The following is a 20,906-nucleotide window of genomic DNA, read 5'->3' on the forward strand; positions in this document are numbered from 1 at the left end:
CTGTCCCTGCTATTGAAGAATAACCCCATAGCATGATATCACCACCATGCTTCACTGTAGAGATGATATTACCAGTTGATGAGCCGTACACTTTTTTGCCAAATGTAGCAATTGGAGTTCAGCCGAAAAAGTTTCTCATCACACCAGAGAATTTTTTTTACTCATATTCTGAGAGTCCTAAGTGCCTGACATATTCCTTTTACCCAGTAATGGCTTATATCTAGCCAGTCTACCATAAAAAAACAGATTGGTGGAACATTTCAGAGATGGATTTTTCTGGCAGATTCTTCAATTTCTGTAGATGATTTATAAAGCTCTGGTCATCTGACTTTTGGTCATTTTCATGACCAAAACCCTTCTAGGCCACACTTGTGTACGATCTAATTCACCTATGATTAAGTATTAAATATAAAATATAAATAAATAAATAAATAAATAAATAAATAAATAAATAAATAAATAAATAAATAAAAAATAAATAAATAAATTGCTGATGGCAAAATTATGATTAAATCCTGTTAAATCATACAGTGTAGGACTGGTGCAATTAATCTGCCAAATAACCTGAAAAAATTCTGATTATGATTATGCTAATCAGTGCATCAGATTTTATACCTTTTATTTCTTTGAGTCATGGCAAGGATTTGTGTTCTGTTGTTCAAAAAGCTGAATCATCATCAAATCATTTGTTTGCTTCAAAGATATTAGAGAGCAACAAAAAGTTATCAGAAACTAACAAGTTATTAACAGACTATAAACTATTCTTAGCAAATAGTTTACTTCACGAGATGTAATAATGCACCCTGAACTAAACAGTTTCTTTGAGCATTGAATGTAAGAAAATATGAAACTGTGTTAAAGGCTGAATGAAATTTAAAAGGTATAATGGTTTTGAATACTCTGTGCTTTCAGACTACATGATTAAGTTCTGTGGAATCATCCTGCCAGCATTGTGAAGAAAAGAATGAAAAACCCAGGTTCTATGCTGCTGTAATTGAAAAAAAAAATGAATGAAACCCCTGACTCTGGCCTGTTAGAATTTAACAAAGCTTCTAATTATCAGAAGCAGATGACTTATTGATTAAAAGACTTGATTAATGCAGGGGAAGTGTGGTGTGCTGATGAGATAGTGGGTTATTTCAGTAATCAGGGTTCTTTGGGGGCTGTTGTTACAGGGCTTGGGGGACTTGATACCATAGGAGTAAGTGTGTGATAAAAGGTCAAGATTGAATTAAAGTGACATGAGAGTCATGAGTCGGGGTAGCTGCTGGCTCGGTGAGCAAAGGGCAGGTGGAGAATAAGAGCAGAAGAACTCTCCTCAGTGGGGTACATTTGGGGGCACCAAGCTGCCAGGCAGCATATGTTACTTGCAGATGAGGAGAAGCTGCATTAAAAATTTAACTGCACTGAGATTTCAGCAGGATGTTTGAAGCCTGGGATGCATACAGACCTCATATAAAGAAACTGTGATTTGAATGTGACCATTTTATAATATCTTGAGAGGAGAAAGACACCATAAAGCACAGAATTTCATCCAATCAATCAGGCTGAAAGCAATATCTTGCAGCAAATCAGGAGACAGTTTCACTACTTATCTTGAATCACACAGCTTTTATAAAACCCAGGAGTTGAAGTCAGGGTTGATCTGAGCATTTGAATGCCCAAACAGATGATTAACTCAGGGTCCCTCCCCCCACATCCCATAATTTTACATGCAAAAATAAACAGAAGTAATACTTCATAATCTTGAATGATGGAAAAATTGTATAATAAACAATAAAATAAAATGAACAAGATAAGAGCAAACAATACATCAGGGGTATTAACCCTTAAATCCTCTGCAGGTTATATTATCATTTTTTGACATGTTTTGTTAACTAACACCAGCAACCTGGGCTCTGAAATTAGAAAAGAAAGTTTCTAGGAAAACAAGCTCTTATTTAAATTTCTTTGATTAATCAAAGAGATGATACCTTTTTTATGCCTCTCTCTCTCTCTTTTAAATGACTGCTGAGTAGTTGAAATTTATTTACTTTTCTGGTATATGGCAGACACCCTTCTATATCCTCCATCTCATTTCATACATCTGAGCAATTAAGGGTTAAGGGCCTTGCTTAGCTGCCCAGCAGTGGCAGCTTGGTGAACCTGGGATTCGAACTCACAACCTTCAGCCTATCAACCAGCCAATCAGCCTGGTTGATGTTAGTACTGTTGTGTAGTACTGGGTCTGAGTTGTTGAACTGGAGCCATGTTTGCATTACCAGGTTACAAGTGACACAAATCCGATTTTCTGCTTTAATGTAACACAAATCTGACCTGTGAATTGTCAAGACAGGCAGATCCTAAATGAGTTAAAAAAAAAAAAAGGATCAGTGCAATGAAGCTTGTAATGTGTACATCACCTCACTTGCTTGTGTAGAACTGGGTCTGAGCTTTGCATAAGCTTCACAGGCTTAGCACATAGGCATAGCTCAGTACAAACAGCCTAAGCCATGCCAGTGAATCCCCTGACATGAATGTATTTTTTACAAGCTTGAATTATGTAATGTACCCAAGGTCAAGAACACACTTGATATAACTGATATAGTTGACTAATTGCTGTTTGGATGTATTGGCTTTGCAATGTATTTGCAAGAGTGAAAATCAATCTACCAGCTTTGAGTTTATTGCATACATAAATGATGCACTGTGGAGGTAGTTTACATATGAAAGGTAATTCTACACACATTTGCACCATATGCACAAGGCAAAGAATTTTAGCTGTAGCAAAAGTTACAAGCTGTGTATGTCTAACGTCTCCATAAAGTGTATATGAATCCTGTTTGTCTTCTGTTTGTAGCAGTAAGCTGTGACATGCCATTTATATGTATGTGTGTGTGAGTCTGTGTGAGCGAGTCAGCAAGCAAGCGAGCGAGAGATAGATAGATAGATAGATAGAGAGAGAGAGAGAGAGAGATTCTTCTTGAGGCTATATTTCTTCTCTTATTTCCATTTTAGATTTGGTGCAGGGACTGGGGATTTAGGACTTGTCAGAGTAGAGTTATTACTATGGAGCAGGATATATATGACAAAATTGGCTATAAATATTAAGATTTTGTTTCAGTTGTTTACTTTGCCCTGTGAACTGTGATTCAAAGTGATTTACTTCACTTTTTAATACTATAATTATAGCTGCTAGGCTGGCTCTATCTTCCTAACCCTTTCTCTCTCTCTCTCTCTCTCTCTCTCTCTCTCTCTCACACTCACACACACACACACACACACACACACTTTCTATGTATGTTTGACTTGTATACCATCTGCTGGCTTTCCATGTGACTGTTCCAAAATCACCTTTCTGGCAAAATGTGAATCCATTTTCTGTTTCTTTTTTATTTATTAATTTAATTTCTATAACTGGCAATTCCACGTGCCAATCTTCTAGTATAAAAAGTACCCCTAAGCTGAAAACTAGCTACTCTCTAGATATGAACACATGCCCTATATCTTTCTACTTGTTTGAAGCTGTGTATGTAAGTGGTGCCTACAAGATATTTCAAATCCATTTCCAGGCTTCTTGTGAAGAAACATCCCACCTTGAATGCTAGGTTACGCACTGCTTGCATCATGTTCACTTGAGCAATCATGACAAACGTTTTGACATATGTGTGTGTAATGCAGTGAGTGCTCTGATTACTCCTGAAGCATATCTTATTCGAGTCTGAAAATTGTCTTTTATTAAAGGAAACTACCTTCAAATAATACGTCTTGTTGTATTTACTGCTTGATGTTTATGTGGTGGATATAAGTAAAATATCCATTGTTTGGAAGTATATTTTTTCAACTGAAATTGAAAATGAAAATAGTATATAAATATACAAGTGCAAGAATACAGTGAATACTGAGCATCAAAATGACTTGTATTCAAAAATAGTTTCTTCTATTTACAATTATAGGCTATTAAATTCCACCACACATTGCTATTTCCGATTGTCATAATTGGAACTATCAAGATGAAACCACATATGGATCACGAGACATGAAAAGAGGAAAGGTGGATATACTCTGCAATTACATTTGTTAATTCAAAAGCAGTCAACTGTTTCAGTTCTTATGTTTACCTGTTTGTAGCAAAGTTTCAAATATAACTTCCAAACTTTCCAGATCCTTCAGGCATGACTCAGGCAGCTGTCAAAGTATTAAATGAAATTTGGCACAATAAACCTTCAATCTCTCTTGGAGATAAAAATATACACAATGCTTATCTAGGGCTATTTCTCACTCACCTTGAGGCAGGACATCTGGAACTCTTCCCTTACTTAAAGCCTTATGAAAATCCCAAAGCTGATCTATTAAAGACTAAAGGCATTTTTGAAGTATTTTAGGCAGCAGTCTCTGGGAACAGATAATCTTCCATTTAAACCTATCTTTCAATCCACACCAGCTCACTTGCACATATCTCACATCTTTAAAAAAAAAAATAATAATCTGTCCTTTTTTACACTCCAAATCTCTACTTCTTTTCTACTTACTTTCTATTGATATCCATTTAGATCACACTACTCTCACTTCTGAAGTGTATAATGTAATATAATCTACAACAGTGTTGTGGTTCTGCAGCATATAGTCACCAAGCTAAGCAAAGAATCCTAGAATAAATGTGTGTTCATTGTTCCACTATCTGGAACTCTCAGAGACTCATGTGTTGTAATTATGGGTTATTATGGGTTTTATATATATATATATATATATATATATATATATATATATATATATATATATATATATATATATATATATATATATATATATATATATATATAAATTGTATTATTTCTGTTAGTTTTTTTTTATTATAGACTATTTCTCTTTATCTTAAACTAAATTACAATATTTTTATCTAAAAATATTTTTTATTTTACACTATTTTTGATATCTAGGTTTTCACTGCTATAACTCCTCTTACTTGCGCTGCTGTGAATTACTTGAATTAATAAAGGTACATCTCATCTAATCTCCTCTCATTATCTTAAATTAACCATTGAGTCATGCCCTCTAAACCAGTGATGCGATGAGATCAGCTGAGTTATTTTTGTATATTGTATTCACTGCATCAGAGATTGCTTTAAAATGTTGTGCAAAGGCTGTGGCATTACAGTTGGCTCTGGCTATAAGACTCATTTGGATGGAGAGGCCAAACTGGGGCATTCAGCTGGTATTTCTGGCAGAGATGGAATCACAGGATTCTTCCAAGCTGTACTATAATTGAGTTGCAACCCTCATTTCCGTCTGGCCCCTACGCCAATAAACAGTCATCAAGTTTTGTAAGATTCAATGAGATGTAAAATGTTATTATGTGAGCCTGATGTGTTTGGTGCAGCAGTAAGAAAAATTAGCATAGGGCATTTGTCCAAATTATTTTCAGGGTGTTCTCCTTGAGATCAAATTCAACATTTGACAACTTGACAGTTCTCTGATTCAAGGGAAAGGATCTCCCTGCCAGCTATTTTCTGGCCAAGATCCTAGAGTCTGTAGCACAATTCAAACTGCAGTGAAAACATTTGCTGCATCAGATGACAATGACTTCCACACAAACAGAAGGTTTAACCTGTTTTTCATATAACACAAGTTTGAAAGGAGAGAGCTTGGCTGCTAAGGGAATGACAGTATCAGATCAGTAAACTAGTCAGATTATTGCATTATTGACAGATTCCCTAACCAAAATGCAGCCAACCCCCACTTCCTAGTGAGTGACTGTTTAGAAATATACATGGACTAACAATATGATATAAACAAGGTAATAACTGTAATCACTGATTAATAAGTAGACCATTTTAAAACTAGAAAATAGATAGGAAAATCTCAGTTATGAAATAGTAGATTATGGTATTAAGGAAATAGAGAGAATACAATTGATAATAGGTACCATATTCAAAGGAAAATACACACAAACAGAGCAAAACATAGTGCTGACTGGCTAATGATATGGCAGGCACCAGCATGCTGGTTTGAGACAAAGACAGAACATCACAAACAGAAGAGATGGAACTGAACCCTTAGACATGAATGAGATACATAACACTCACCCAAAGCCATGAGGGAATGAAGCATAAAGCAGCTCTAACTCTTGGCACTCCTCATCATTCTGCATGGCCTGGTGATGGTGAAAACTCCCATGAAGCTTGTTTTTCTCTCCATGCAGAAGACCTAGCTTGAAAGATGGATTTCTGATGTGCTTTAAACTTTAAAAATGTGACTAGAGGTCTTCTCTGATGTATCAGAGAAAAACTGAATTTCAAAGGTTCAGCTAGGGATAAGGATATATTTTCTGCAAAAAGAAAGCCTCTTCTCTTCCACATTGAAGGATTTTATGTCAGACAGTGTACCACATATGAACTATTTTAATCTATGCTTTTCTACATCGGTTTAAAAACGGTATCACAATGTACACCCTTTTAAACCACTACAAGAAAAGAACATACCTAATAATCTGTCCTCTCCCTCTGTCAAGCAGTGTGTTTGTGCTCCTGCTGCCTTATCCTTACACACTTCTACTGATTTGGCTACTCTCTCCTTCTCTGCCTGACTGGATTATCCTGATGCTCTATATCTGTGTCGGTTTCTGCAGGTTTCTGTAGTGGATAGTCTCATACAGACACCTAAAAATGTGAAATGAAAATGGAAACAGTTTATTTTAAAAACTGACCCTTGTTTCAGCAGTTAATGAATGCATCTTTAAATTGTCTAATTGTCTAATGTCACCCCTGGCTTCCTTATTCGTGATCTGAATATAAATTTACATTTCTGTAAAGCTGCTATTTGAGATTTTGATAGAATTGCTATGCAAATAATATCGTATTAAATTGAATTGTCTTAAAAATGAACAGAAGAGAGAAGTAATGCCTTATAGGAAGAAATCACTATAGGCTGTTTACCCAGCTTAGAAAAAAGAGAAATATTAATAAATCTAATAGTGCCTTTTCTCTTAAGAACTTATTTACTATATTAAGAAGAACTACAGACATGGCTCCTGAAATTGAAAACAAATGCATTTCTGTCTTTTGAGATTTCTCAACAGAAAAATGTTTTGTTTTTTTTCAATTGCACACACAAATTTAATGAACATTTTGTAAAACTAGGAAATTTCCTATATGACTTCTGTGAAAGAAAGCCATTCAATTGAGACAAAAGAAACACAATCCTAAAAGAGTTAGTGTGTGTCTGTGCTAGCTGACATGGTTCAGTAGCTAATCTGCATTACTGATAGATTAAGAGCACACCATATTTAGGATGTGTTTTTGCCATTTAGTCATCTTTTTCTTTTTTTTTTTTGTCATTTTCAAAGCTATGAGAGCTTTGTGTTTTATAGAGATTTGTGGGCATCACTAAATGTAAGTCAGCTGTGCTGTGAATGTGTTTGTAATTTACGGGCGAAAGGCATTTAGAAAATAAGCAAATATGTGGCAAATCTAGTGGGAATCATTTTAGTTTAATTTGGCCCACAATAGCATTTCAACACTACTAAAATATTTATAAATGAGGCCTATAGTTAGTGAAAATCAGGCAATATTTAAGCCTCACTTTGAATACTCACAGAAGAATACCCAGTGTTCCTCTCTGGTGCCTCTCACTTGCAGTTTTCCTGCTTGCCTTATTGCCTACTGTTATAATAAACAGACAAACCAAAGTAATCACTTACAACTGTTATTCAGCCCTACTGCAAAATTAACTTAGACACATGTTGAGTTATTCTTATGAAACATCATAATTCTACGAAGAATTAGACACTAAATCAAGTCTTAAATGGCAGATTTAAGTGTTATTTGTTATCACTGTAAAACATATCTGATCATGAATACTGAGAACCATTTGTGTGGGTTTTCTATTAGGAAAAGCAATGGGCCACAATAAGGGCTAAAATATACTAGTCGGCAGGAGTGACCAATTCTGAGAAAGAAATATGTACAATGTCTATCTTATCAGTGGAGGCAGGCTGCTTAATCAGAACCTCCCTGAAAACATATGAATTACTGACTCCAGATGCATGTAAAAGATCATTCTGTCACTGAAATTTCTTAAAAGGCAAAATATTCTTTCAAACACTAAAACAGCGATCTACCATTTAGTGGAGTTTCTTGATTGTTTTGGGTCTGGTTTTGTGCCATATACATTATCAAATTAGAAAATGTAAAAGAAAGACGAAGAGATACAGGCAAACATCTGTTAAAAGTAAATGCTGCATTGTTTATTTTTTTTGCTCCCACTTTAAAGCTTGTAATTCAAATGAAATAATGAGTGACTAGCTAGCTAGTTTATAGGATAAGGGGTGTTCATTAAACTCACATTACATTGCTAGATAAAATGTTAGAGTTACAATAATGATATAGTAAAAAGTACATTGAACTTTTTAGTGAACCTTTAAAGAAGCTTGATATATCACTTCCAAAAATAGTACACTTATTTTCACCCCTATTTAGCATGGCTTTTGAATTTGCTAGATAAAGATTCATATAAACTCCTTTATATTTCTTAGTCATGCTGTAAGCACACTTGCAGTATAAAAGAATACATTTAGTGTGAGTGGTATTGGGGTGAGGCACATATTAATCTCTGCTCTGCATCAGGTTCCCACTCAAGCCTCTAACAAGGCTCGATTTGACCCACCATCCCTTAAAATTAAAAGAAGACCCACACCTAGAATCTGTGCTATCCTGGTACTCAGGTGGTGGAATGAACTTTCCCCAGCTGTCTGAACCCCTAGCTATCTTTAAATGAAGACTGAAGACATACATTTGCACCAAGAACTTGACTTATAAACACATATACATTAATAAACATTAACGTTAAAAAGGTCCCTGTAGAGTTCTGAAGAGGATTTTTAAACCTCAGCCTATTTTATCTAGCTTGAAGATATGTTTTTGACAGACATTACAGAGCACTTCTGTAAGTTGCTCTGGATAAGGCTATCTGCTAAATGCTTTGAATGGAGAATGTAAATTGAAGAACTTAAGGCCCCCAAGGTCAACCGAGATAAGGAAGGACAACGTACTCTGTGGTACACAGTCAGGGCTAACATCTCTGCTTGCAGAACACTCCTTTGTACATAAATGTAAAGAAAAGACAAATCGCTATTCTATTATACTGTTTATTTTGAGTTCATGCCCCAACCAAAAGCCTCTGTGTTTCACTGAGGCTGTAAGCAATAATTTGCTGGTAGGAGTCACTTCATTTTTAACTTTGGCACCTTTGACAGATGAAGTGGAAAATAAACATAGACGCCTCTATGACTGCCCTTTGTTAGCATCGAACTAGCCAGCTAACTGTGGTGAGTGGTGTATATTTTAATCCTCCAAACAGTAAACTCTATTGTCAGTAGTATTGTATAGATTTAAGATTCAAGATTCAAGAGGTTTATTGTCATGTGCACAATGAAAACACAGTGGTTTAGACCATACAATGAAATTCTTGCTTTATACAAAAAAAAAAAAAAAATACTAGAAAAGAAATATGCAAAGTCTAGTTAACAAGTATCTCTTAGTGATTCATCTTAATATGTGTGTATATATAGTGTAACCTATTTAAAGTAAAGAAGTGCTACTTTGTTTGCATTGCAGTATGTAGCTATGTTGATTTGACATCACTCCATGAACTGGATTGGAACTCAGAGCTGGAAAGGCTACCCCAAGATGATAAGCCGTAGGATTTGAAGTTGAGGGAGCGTTTTCTTTGGCTTTTTCTGCAGCATTAATCTTCTCATCCCTCTGTTAATCCATATTAGAATTTCATATGTGAGCCCACATTGGGTGCTGCTTTGCTTTATGAGATTCATTCCCGAACCTTCAGCTTTATTCATACTCATTCATTTGGATGCATTACTTGTGCATGCAGGGAAGGAGATTGCAGTTATTGTTATAGGCTACAAATGCTTTGTAAATGTCACACTTGAGTATTAATATATTCACAGGTTCTGAAAAGGTCACTGCTAATGTGTTCATCAATGTGTATATCACATTTAAACACCTTTAAAGCTACCTGCTTGTACATTTCTATTTCCAGTCTAAATGATGAGTTCATATGTGTGCCTTGTGAACTGACCTGTTGCTTTCAGACAGGATGTAAACAGGCTGTGAGGAGAAAAGTAGCCATAGAATATAAGAATTAAATTAAATATTTGGTGTTAATGTCACATCAGTAATGACATCTGTCACCACTGCAATGGTAAACATGTACTCCCATTATCCTGAGGCAATTCATATGCTAGGTTGATTGACACATGTCCCCATTCAACAGCTGGACTTTTAATTAAACAGATCTATCTCACAAGCATTTAAATAACCATGGTTATTGAAAATCCTGCTTTCAACATATGATTGTGAGGTTATTTTGTTTGCTCTATTATCTCATTTTTATTAGATCATATTAAATACAAGATGCTGTTTTACTGTTAGCAAGAGTGCTCTGCCTTATATTAATACTGGTGCACATAATGGGCCCACTTTGTATTACCTGCCCCAATCATATTAAATTTGCCAGGATAGCACTTGTAGGAGCTCTGTGATGGACTGGTGTTCTATCAAGTGGGCACTCCCATGTCAAGGCCAGTTTTCTGACCACCATACAGCCATTATTCATAGTGTATGAGTGAGCACTGGTAGGGTTTTTGAATAGTAGTGGTTTCTGTTTTGCTTGTGGGGTAACCATGAAACCTATGGAAAATGCTGTATATTTCATTTCATTACTTGGATCCAGGTGATTTGGTACTTTTATGTAGTGCAGAATTTGTCACAGAAGTGACAAATGTGTTAATATAATTAACTCATTAACTGAAAGGAGTAACTAAGTCACCTGGGCTGGTTTGAAGTTGTTCTACACACACACATGCACACCGCACACACACACACACACACCATTCGTAATTGCCTGAAACTCGTGTGAGACCTAGTACTAGACCTAGTCACATATCAGAAGTACATCCAGACATTTGCATATATATATTTTTTTGTTTGTTTGAGTGCAAATGATGATAAATAAAAACATTCTGTACTCTAGACCCATCAGCTGAGGTCTGGTGACATGCATTGCCTAATATATCTCCAGCTTTTCATTGGCAATAAATAACATGTGCAGGAACAAAGTCAGTAATTAATATCAGCCTTGATGAACTGAAAGAGCGGCTCATTAAAATAATCTCTCTAAGTATTATGCACTTTGTGAAAGAAAGTCATGTAAATGCAAATGCAGTGAACTAAAACACTAATGACTTCTCTCTCTTCTCTCATTTACTTCTTGTGCCTGTTTAGTAAATTGAGTCAGATTTGATGCCAGAAATATAGTCTGTATCAATGCAAAACATTAGTGACTTGCTCTCTTGTGTCTGGTGGGTTTGTTTTGCACATCATTGTTTACCAAAAGGACGAAAGAACCAAAGTTTTTAGTTTTGTCTATAGAAACATAATACATTTCAAAACAGATAAACATTTTGAAATATTATGTTTATTTTGACACATGAATGCTTTACTGGTATATGGTTAACCATTTATATTGTTGTTCCCAGGCCAATATAATAGGTGTTGGAAACAATGGAGCTATTGACCTAGGTTGCATTACTCACAATGACTTCTACATGAAAATGAAGGCATGCACTCGAATCCTACAGTAACTGCTCATCTCCCAGAGACTTAGTCACATTGTTTATGCCTATTTATTCCTGCTATATGACTCATTTTTCCCTTTGGAGACTTGGTTGTTTTCTTGCACCTTGACCTTCATACACACTTTGCCTTTCAACCTTTCCTCTCCTCATTATGATAGCACAAGCCAAAGGAACAGGGCAAGACTACAAATGTCTATAGACTGTGCGGCTGTTTTTGTTAAGAGCTACTGTAAGACCCTGAGGTCAATCTTCTCAATAAAATCAGCCTGTGTCTGGAGAAGAAGCCTTTGTCAGCATTTGAAAATTAAACATGTGATCGAATAGCTTTATGATGTAGATTATAGCTGTGAAAAAAAGGAACGAAATGGAAAATGAAGTAGAAATGCTGATTTCTCTGGGCACACATAAATCTTGCAAGGTTGTTTGTTGAAGGACAGTCTTGGTGGAGAGAGAAAAGCTTACGGTAGCATTGCTTAGATTGTGGAAAGTGGACAGAATTTTGCCCATTAATTTCTTAAACCTCTCTGTTTTTTTTTTTTTTTGCGCTCTGCTACTAAGCAGCTGTCGTCACCTTTCAGGGTAGCTGTGCCAGAAATGTGGCAACTTTTCCCAAGATTTAGTGCTTGTGGAAGTGAAATTAAAAATATACAGGACTGTTCTTATGAAAATATGACTATATGGCACAGTGCCCATATAATTAAACTGTGTTCAAGCATGAATATGGCATACATCCGAGCAGGATTTTAACATTAAAAATAAGCAGTTTGTGTGAAAATGCGTGATGCTGTATAAGTGTACAGCAAAAGTAACTAGCAATTACTATTTTATATTTTATAGCTGGGGTAGGGGATGGGGTGGGGAGGGCAATGACAGACAATATTTAGGTTTGATAAATTAGTCATATACAAATCTCAGGAATAATATAAATAGCCGCTGATGGCTGGTACTGCTATTAGATGAAAGGGCTAAAAGCTATCTAAAATAGCTTGACAATTGGGAATGCAATGCATTATATCCTGAGGTCTCATCAATGACTTAATAAGACTGATGTAGTGGAAACTATTGCACACACACACACACACACACACACTTAAATGCAGCTATAATCAGGATTTAAGTTTTTAAAGACTGTAATGCTCTACTGCCTTTATTTCTTGCATCCACCGAATACCAAATATGGCAGAAAGAAAAACACTAAACTACTACATCTGTCCTTTTGTGCAATTTGTTTGAATGTGTAGTAAGTCAATTTACTTTCAGTTTTTTTAAAACACATTTGGGGAAAAAAAAGATAATAAGTAGATAATCCTGTGAATGCGCCTTTTCAGTATTTTGCATGCGCCTTATCAGTCACTGCTGATGGTACTGATGTGTCAGTGTCATGTGCTGAAAAAAAAACCTGAAGATCAAATCTATGGGCTGTCTGATTCTGTATAATTACCTGACATGACTGTCACTGACAGGCTGCATAAATCTGCCTCAGCCTCACTTCTTCATAGCAATCTGTATTTTTTTTCTCACAACCTATTCCACAAAAGTCCAAAATAGTCTGTCTTAAGACATTTAACAGCAAATAATCTAATTTATATATTGCTGTTTTTTAATCTCTGATGTGTAAGCGGGGCCTATTTACCAGCCCCCCGCATACATATCAATCCATATATTACACACACACACACACACACACACACACACTTATACATACATCAGTCACAGGATCAGTCCTTGTTAGACAGCTGCAGTGACCTATTCAAATGCTGCTGCTGTGAGTCTGTATATAAAATGCAGTGGCAAGAGGGCTGAGTGAAGTCTAATTTAAATAGGAGGAGGGTTGATTAATTAGAATCATCTTAGCTCAAAAACAGCTACGCTAAGCACAGTGGTGCCATATATTATCTTGCACAGCTGTGGAAAAGCTATAGAGCTGGGTTATTAAGCAGGTTGGATGTCTCTAATCTATTCTTTACATATATCAGATAAGGCTAAAGCCAGTTCTTCTTAATTACATGCTTCATTACGTTATACTGGTCATTGAGCTCTATCATGAAAGAGGGTGATTATAACTCTTATTATTCATATATCCCTTAACTAAAATATTAAGTCAGTGTAATTTTTGCAGCTAACACTGATATATGTACACGCCGATCAGCCATAACATTATAATCACCTTATATTGTGTGGGTCCTTCCAAAAGACTTGTAATTTTGTAAGTTGTGAGGTGAGGCCTCCATGGATCGGAATTTTTTGTTCAGCACATCCAGCTGAAGCTCGGTCAGATTGAAATCTGGGAAATTAGGAGGTGTTAAACTCTTTGTATTCAACTTTTTCAGTGCAGCAGGGTGCTGAAAGAGGCCACTGATATTAGGGAACAGAGTTGTCATGAAGGGGTGTACTTGGTCTGAATTAAAGTTTAGGTAGGTGAGTAAGTAACACACATTAAATATGAATGCCAGGACCCAAGGTTTCCCAACACTGACTGTTCACTTGCTGCCTAATATATCCCACCTTTTGACAGGAGCAACTGTAATGAGATAATCATTGTTATTCACTTCACATGTCAGTGGTTTAAATGTTATGGCTGATCAGTGATATGCCCTTTTGTGCTTGAATGATGCATCCAGGAGGATTTGGCATCTTGTTTTTGGATACTGGTTTGGGATTTCACTATATTGTGAATTCATTATATTATCACATTTCATATTATATTAAATCTCCACTTCTTCTTGTTATTATACATGTTCAGTAAAATGTCATGTGCTGCAGGCAGGTATATTAAAATAAACATTAAACATGGAGCAGAATCCAGAATTTCTAATGTTATACATTCAGGGGCTGGCAGTTAAATATAGGCCATATTCTTCAGTTTTCCTAGCAGGGATTTTGTCTCTGGATTTAATGTAATGAAACTACCTGCCCCAGTTTTCCCTGTAGTCAGTGCTCCTCTCTCTCATGGGAGGGGGTGATGAAGCGACAGCTGAAAGTAACCCATGAAGCATGACAAAATTCTATCTGTGCTGTGGAGACAGTTAAGCATTTCCTGCGTGTAACAAAAAAGAAGGAAAACTATGATTGTAGGCTTTGATTACAGAAAGTGTAATATAAAAAATGCTTTTTTATATAAAAATTGTAAGACATGCTGTAAATAAGCTCTTAATAGCAGTCTTTCACTTTCACTGCTGGCTGAAGCACTTTGTCTAATACTTGTTTATGCCAGTGATCCTTCTAATAACCTGGAGAATAAATACTTGATGACTTTGTGATATTTGTATTGATATTTGACTCATGGTGGATTCTGAGCCTTTTTCAGGAAGACTTGGCATACAAACGCATACTGTATTCACATCTTATTCATAACCAGTTTAGTGTAGTCAGTCTCACCTGTATTTTTTAGAAGGTCAGAAGAAACAGAACCCATGGGGAGAACAGCAAAGAGACCCTGGAGCTGTGAGATGACACCTACTGTGCTTTTACAGCAGGCAGGTATTTTTATTTACATTTCATACATTTCGTGTAACATCATCAATGCCAGGGGGGAAAAATCTCCCATGGAAATATTCTTCTTATTATTCAGTTGTGATGGTAAACACATTAAAATTTAACAGGTGATGTTAAAAATACCAGAATAGACAGATTCTCTCTCTCTCTCTCTCTCTCTCTCTTTCTTTCTCGTACATTTTCTGTGCATTAAAACATACCATGCTGCTTCTGTGATTATTTTAATGCTGCTTTTCAGGGAACCTCAGGTTAAATGTATTTACAGAATAAACATTAGTTAAATATTCCCCTCACTTATTTTGACCCCTATTCCACCCACACATAGTCCAAAGCTGATTGATATTGCTGCTTTAGCAATTCAGGTCTTGTAGGGACTAACATTTGATGACCTTATGTACAAACACAGGCCTAAGCACTTTCTTGTAATGTGCAGAGAAGACAAATGTAGATGATTAAAAATAAAGTAGGTTTATAAAATGCCTTTTCATATAATAAAAACATTACCACAGTGGTACTGCAGACATAAATATGCTTCTCAGTTATGAAATTGTGTGGCTTTTTTTCCATGTTTTTTTTCCATGTTCTTGCTAACTGCTTCCTACAGGGTAGGGGTGAAGTAAAGCGCTATATACAGCACAGCTCACATAAGAAAATTAAAAGCTTCTGGGACTTTCCTGGAAATCAGGGAATTCATTACTGGCCTGCTACTGTTTTATATGGAGTGGCTAACTATACTTGGTTCAATTAAACACAAATTGAAGTCCTTTAAGCATTCTCAGTAGGTCATTTTCCTTGTATTATAGTTAATGAGTATGAAGTAGAATATTTGAATGTAATACTGGTATTGTCAAACTGTTATAAAAATTGTGAGTGACTCAAATTAATTAAATTATTCTTTTTCAGGGATCTGTAATACCATCAGTATAGAATTTCTGAAACTCTTTTATATGCCTTTGTTTCTTTTAGCTTAGCTCATATTTTATTCAGTGCATGTTTCATGATGAAGTCCTTCAGTAATTCATTTACGCTTGTATTTCCTATAATGACACAGCCAAATACGGTACTAATGACTGATTCTAAATTAAATGTAATCATCTCTCTTCATTAAACGTAATAATTATGCATCATAATTACTACAAACTCAACTGGATTGTAAGAAATACATCCTAAATTATCTTATTATTAACATACACTTAACTGTAAATAAGAAACTTTTCATTATGCATTGTACAGGATCAATTATAAGAGGTAATGAGATGTTTGAGAACTGCTACTGTAATTTGTTTTTGTATATGAAGTAAGGCCATAAATGATTATGATGTAGCCTGTTACAGACAGATATAGTAGCACATATAGTAGTTGTACATCTTTTCTAAATATGCATGCATGACAAGACAGTATAAAGTGAAACAGATTCCATAATGTTAACGTTGTAACATGCTAATTCAATAAAATATGTTGGGTTTCATACTAACTACACACGTTATTCTATCTATCTATAAAGTGTAAAGTGAGTAGATGGGATTTTTGTAATTGGTAATATGTAATAGATATTGTGGCAATCTGATACAAATTTATACAAATACTGATACAGGGACAATATATGGCCAAAAGCTTGTGGATATCTGACCATAACACTCATTTTTACTTTGTGAATATCCCATTTCCACTGGATGTTTGATCATGGCACTGGGTTTATGCTTATTCAGCCACATGAGCATTAGTGAAGTCAGACACTGGTACTGGGTGAGGAGGCCTGGGATGTAGTCATCCCAAAGGTGTTCAGTGGGGTTGAGGTCAAGGTTTTGTGCAAGCCACTCACTCAAGTCCTTCCTTTTTGACCTTGTCTTCGTGTAAAATCATTATATAAGTAAGAAAGAATGTTATAAGTTAAGTAGCCTTTATTTGTCACATATACATTACTGCACAGTGAAATTCTTTATTCACATATCCCATCCGTGGGGGTTGGGGACAGAGCGCAGGGTCAGCCATGATGTAGCCCCCCTAGAGCAGGAGGAGGTTGGGGCCTTGCTCAAGGGCCTAACTTGGCAGTGCTGGAGCTTGAACCCCGATCTTCCGGACATGACCCAGGGCCTTAACCACTTGAGCTACCACCGTTATTCCAAGTGTTAGGATAAACCTGTGTACATACACAAGCCATAAATGAAGTTGATAAACCATGCATTTACAGATGTGATAGTGTCATCACATCTGTAAAGTTGGATATTACAATGGAATTTTTTACTAGGGACTAAACCTGTTCCAGCAAAGCAAGTACGCCCCTAAGGCAGGTCAATAAAGAAATGGTTTGCAAAGGTTGATAGGGAAGAATTTGAGTGGGCCAAACCCCGACCTCAACCCTGCTGAACAATTTTGTGATGCTCCACAGTGATGCTCCAAAATCTAGTGGAAAGCATTATCAGAAGCGTGAAGGCTGTTAACAACAAAGGAGGGACCAACTCTGTGTTACTGCCCATGATTTTGAAATGGGAATATATGCATGGGATGGTCAGGTGTCCATATGCTTTCAGTCATACAGTATAACATGCTTCATATTTATTAATTAAGTCTTGTCTAGTTAGTGCCTGCTTGTTTGCTTCATTGGCTTTAATGTAACCAATAAAAGTGCATCTGTCCACTTCATCATAAATCCCTTTTGCTATTTATTCGTATCAGTCCTTGCATTCATTTCCAAGACAAAAAACAAATGATTATTTTTCTTATATTCGCCATCAAGACTCATCTAATATCTCATTCAGAGCTTACTGTGTCCTTTTTTATTCTTAATCATAGATAATAATTTCTCCTCACCTACAATATCTACATTAATGTTAAAAATGTGAAAATTTATAAAGAACTTAAAGTAACTATTTAAAAAGAAACTGAGAATTCCAGTATGGAAATTCAGTTACATGCTGTTTGACATCTTTCTGTGTTTTTGATGAACTACAGCAGTAATGGAGCAATAAGCTCTAAATAGAGAATCTCAGTGGTTGGTTTTTAATTCTGAAACAATGTGTTCCATACCCTGTGTTCAGAACATCTATGGCCTAGATTAAGCATGTAAAGTTAAAAAGATGTTTTGGAAAAAAGAATGCCTCCTTCACCAATCTGTAAAGTGATCACATCTTTTCAGAAACTTATGCTGCAGTATGCATAAACACACACTATGTTTTTCACAAAACCACAGCAAGCTGCACAAACATCATCCATTATTTTCAGATAAAGCTATCAGTTTTATTTCTACAGTGTTTACGATCATCCCAAATCCAATATTACCCGCCTGTCTGTTTGAATTGCACAATCCAGCACTACACATGTGAATGATTTCTGGAGACTGGAGACTGACATTAAATTGCTTTTAAAACAATCAGTGCTAGCTGTTCTGGGACTGATTTGCCATAATATTTGTATGGTCTGACAGTTGTAGATTAATCTGTCCCAGTTGGACAACAGCTCTTTGTAAACATTTGATGTAACTGAGCGCTATATTACAGTTTCAAATTCAGCAAGTCTGAAGCAGCAAATAATGCAAATGATATTAAAGGCTTTTCAGAGTAAAATGTAAGATCATGAGGAGCTTGAAACTTCCTCTTTTCTGCTTACTATCACCACACTAGCTGTTCCACAACAGCGTTATCATTTGACAGTATTAGTGACAGTATTAGTGTCTAGTATTTCTTTACACTGAGCATTTGTGTCCCACAATTCAAACACTGATCGGTTCAATGTCTTGTCATTTATTCCTTGCTTTTATGACCTAATGCTGTTTTAGTACAACTGATTACTTTGTTGGGGCTGTGATATAATTAACCTCATATTCTTTATCCCTGTGTAAACTGTGATGTGACAATAAGTCTAAAACCTTAAGTAGAAAAAAAAGAACGGTGGAAAAATAAGTCTTCTGTCTAAGCTATAAAATGCACCACTTTAGTGTGTGCTGTAAACCTTTTTACAATGACTTTAGAAACTGACATTTATGATAAAAGTCTGAAATATTAAAACCAATCCCCACCAAACATACTTAGAGTATGTGTACAATGAAACAACTGAATGATTCCTTAGCAGATTCTTTTCTGAGGTTCTACACAGTTAATTGGATTGCAGTTATATTAATCTTTTTTGCCAAAATTATAAAGGTTTTGATGTTCTACAGTTTTGGGTGTTGGTCTTGAAGCATGATTTAAAGGGAAAACTTTAGAAAAACTATAGACATGGAATTTTGTGGTGTTGAGTAAAGTTAAAGAGTAGAGGTGTTAACATTTGTCAGTTCAGTGCAAGAGATACATATTGATATATCACAGGAGTACAGAAACCATACAGTAGGCAAAGATCTTCATTAAAATTATAACTTTTTGCCAGTAACTGTTTTCTCCCTAATGACATTTCAGTGTTTGTTTCAAAAAGACCCCTGACTTTGACCAAAAAGTTTGATTGGATTTTCTCTGACTTCAATTACTTCAGGTATGTGGAGTATGCAATTCTAAGGAAAATGTATTGTTCCTAAAATCTCATATGAAGTTAACTGTGCTGAGATGTAGACTATTTTGCTAGAAGCCTCTGTGGAAAGAAGAACAAAAATAATTATCTTCGGATTTGACAGTCTCCAAAATCAATATGGCAACCTTCACAGTTTCCAATGGAAAAATACGTTGCTCAGCCTCAGCTCTGAGTATTTTATATTGATTTTTGGTTTTTTTTTGTTTGTGTTTTGCATTTTAAAATGGAATGAAACCATAGCCTCAGTGGCATTAGTACTTAAGGAATTAGTACTGAACGATTAGTGTTTCTAAACTTCTACTGATTAGGGTTTAAGTCATTGATTTAAATAATTGATTTTCTGGCTTTATGGGTAAAGGTTTGTGGAAATCTGAATTTAACGCTCATGTGCTTTTTGAACATTACTGATTTAGTTCCCCATTGCTTTTATAATAGCCTTCTCTCTACTGGGGAGGCTTAGCACCAAATTTTTTGCAATGTTGCTGTGAGGATTTATGTCTATACAGCCGTCAGAGCTTTAGTGAGGTCAGGCACTGATGTTGAACGAGCAGGCCTGGGGCACAGTCAGTATACCAGCTCATCCCAAAGGTGTTCAGTGGGGTTGAGGGGGTCTGTTCTGATCACAACACACTGGAAGAGGTTTGGTGCTCTTAGTTCCAGAGAAGGGAAATTGTAACACTACAGAATACAAAGATATCCTGAACAATTGTGTGCTTCCATCTTTTTTGCATCAGTTCAGGGAAGAACCACATATGGGTCTGTTGGTTAGGTGTCCACTTACTTTTGGCCATGAACTTCTAAACACTGCTGTCACTGACATAGCATGAACAAGATTTTAAAGCAGGCATGAATGAAGAAAAGGTTACAGCAGTCACAGCAGTATTTAGTTAGCACAAGCATTTCCAGTGGAGAGGTGAGTCTTATAGCTGGGATTCGTGCTGCATTATACAGGCTAGACAATGAATTGTCTGAACTTCTGAACTGTGTGCCATAATAGTAGCTAATGCTGGTGGAGTAGAGAAAATGTGTGAATAACATCTAAAGAATATAACATCTAAAGAATATAATGCAATTTCATACAGCAGAGACATCTTAGGAACTTCAAAGTAAATAATAGCAACGTGGAACTGGATAAGGAAAAGGAATTATTAGTTATAGTTTGATGCTGATGCAGCTACAACACTCATAAGACTGTTATCCATGCCAATATGTTAGAGTCTGTAATACTGCACTGATCAGAGGCACTATGTTGTGAAATTGACAGGCTAGATAATTCAAT

The sequence above is a fragment of the Hemibagrus wyckioides genome, linkage group LG03, assembly GCF_019097595.1.
Source record: "Hemibagrus wyckioides isolate EC202008001 linkage group LG03, SWU_Hwy_1.0, whole genome shotgun sequence".
Classification (NCBI taxonomy): Eukaryota; Metazoa; Chordata; class Actinopteri; order Siluriformes; family Bagridae; genus Hemibagrus; species Hemibagrus wyckioides.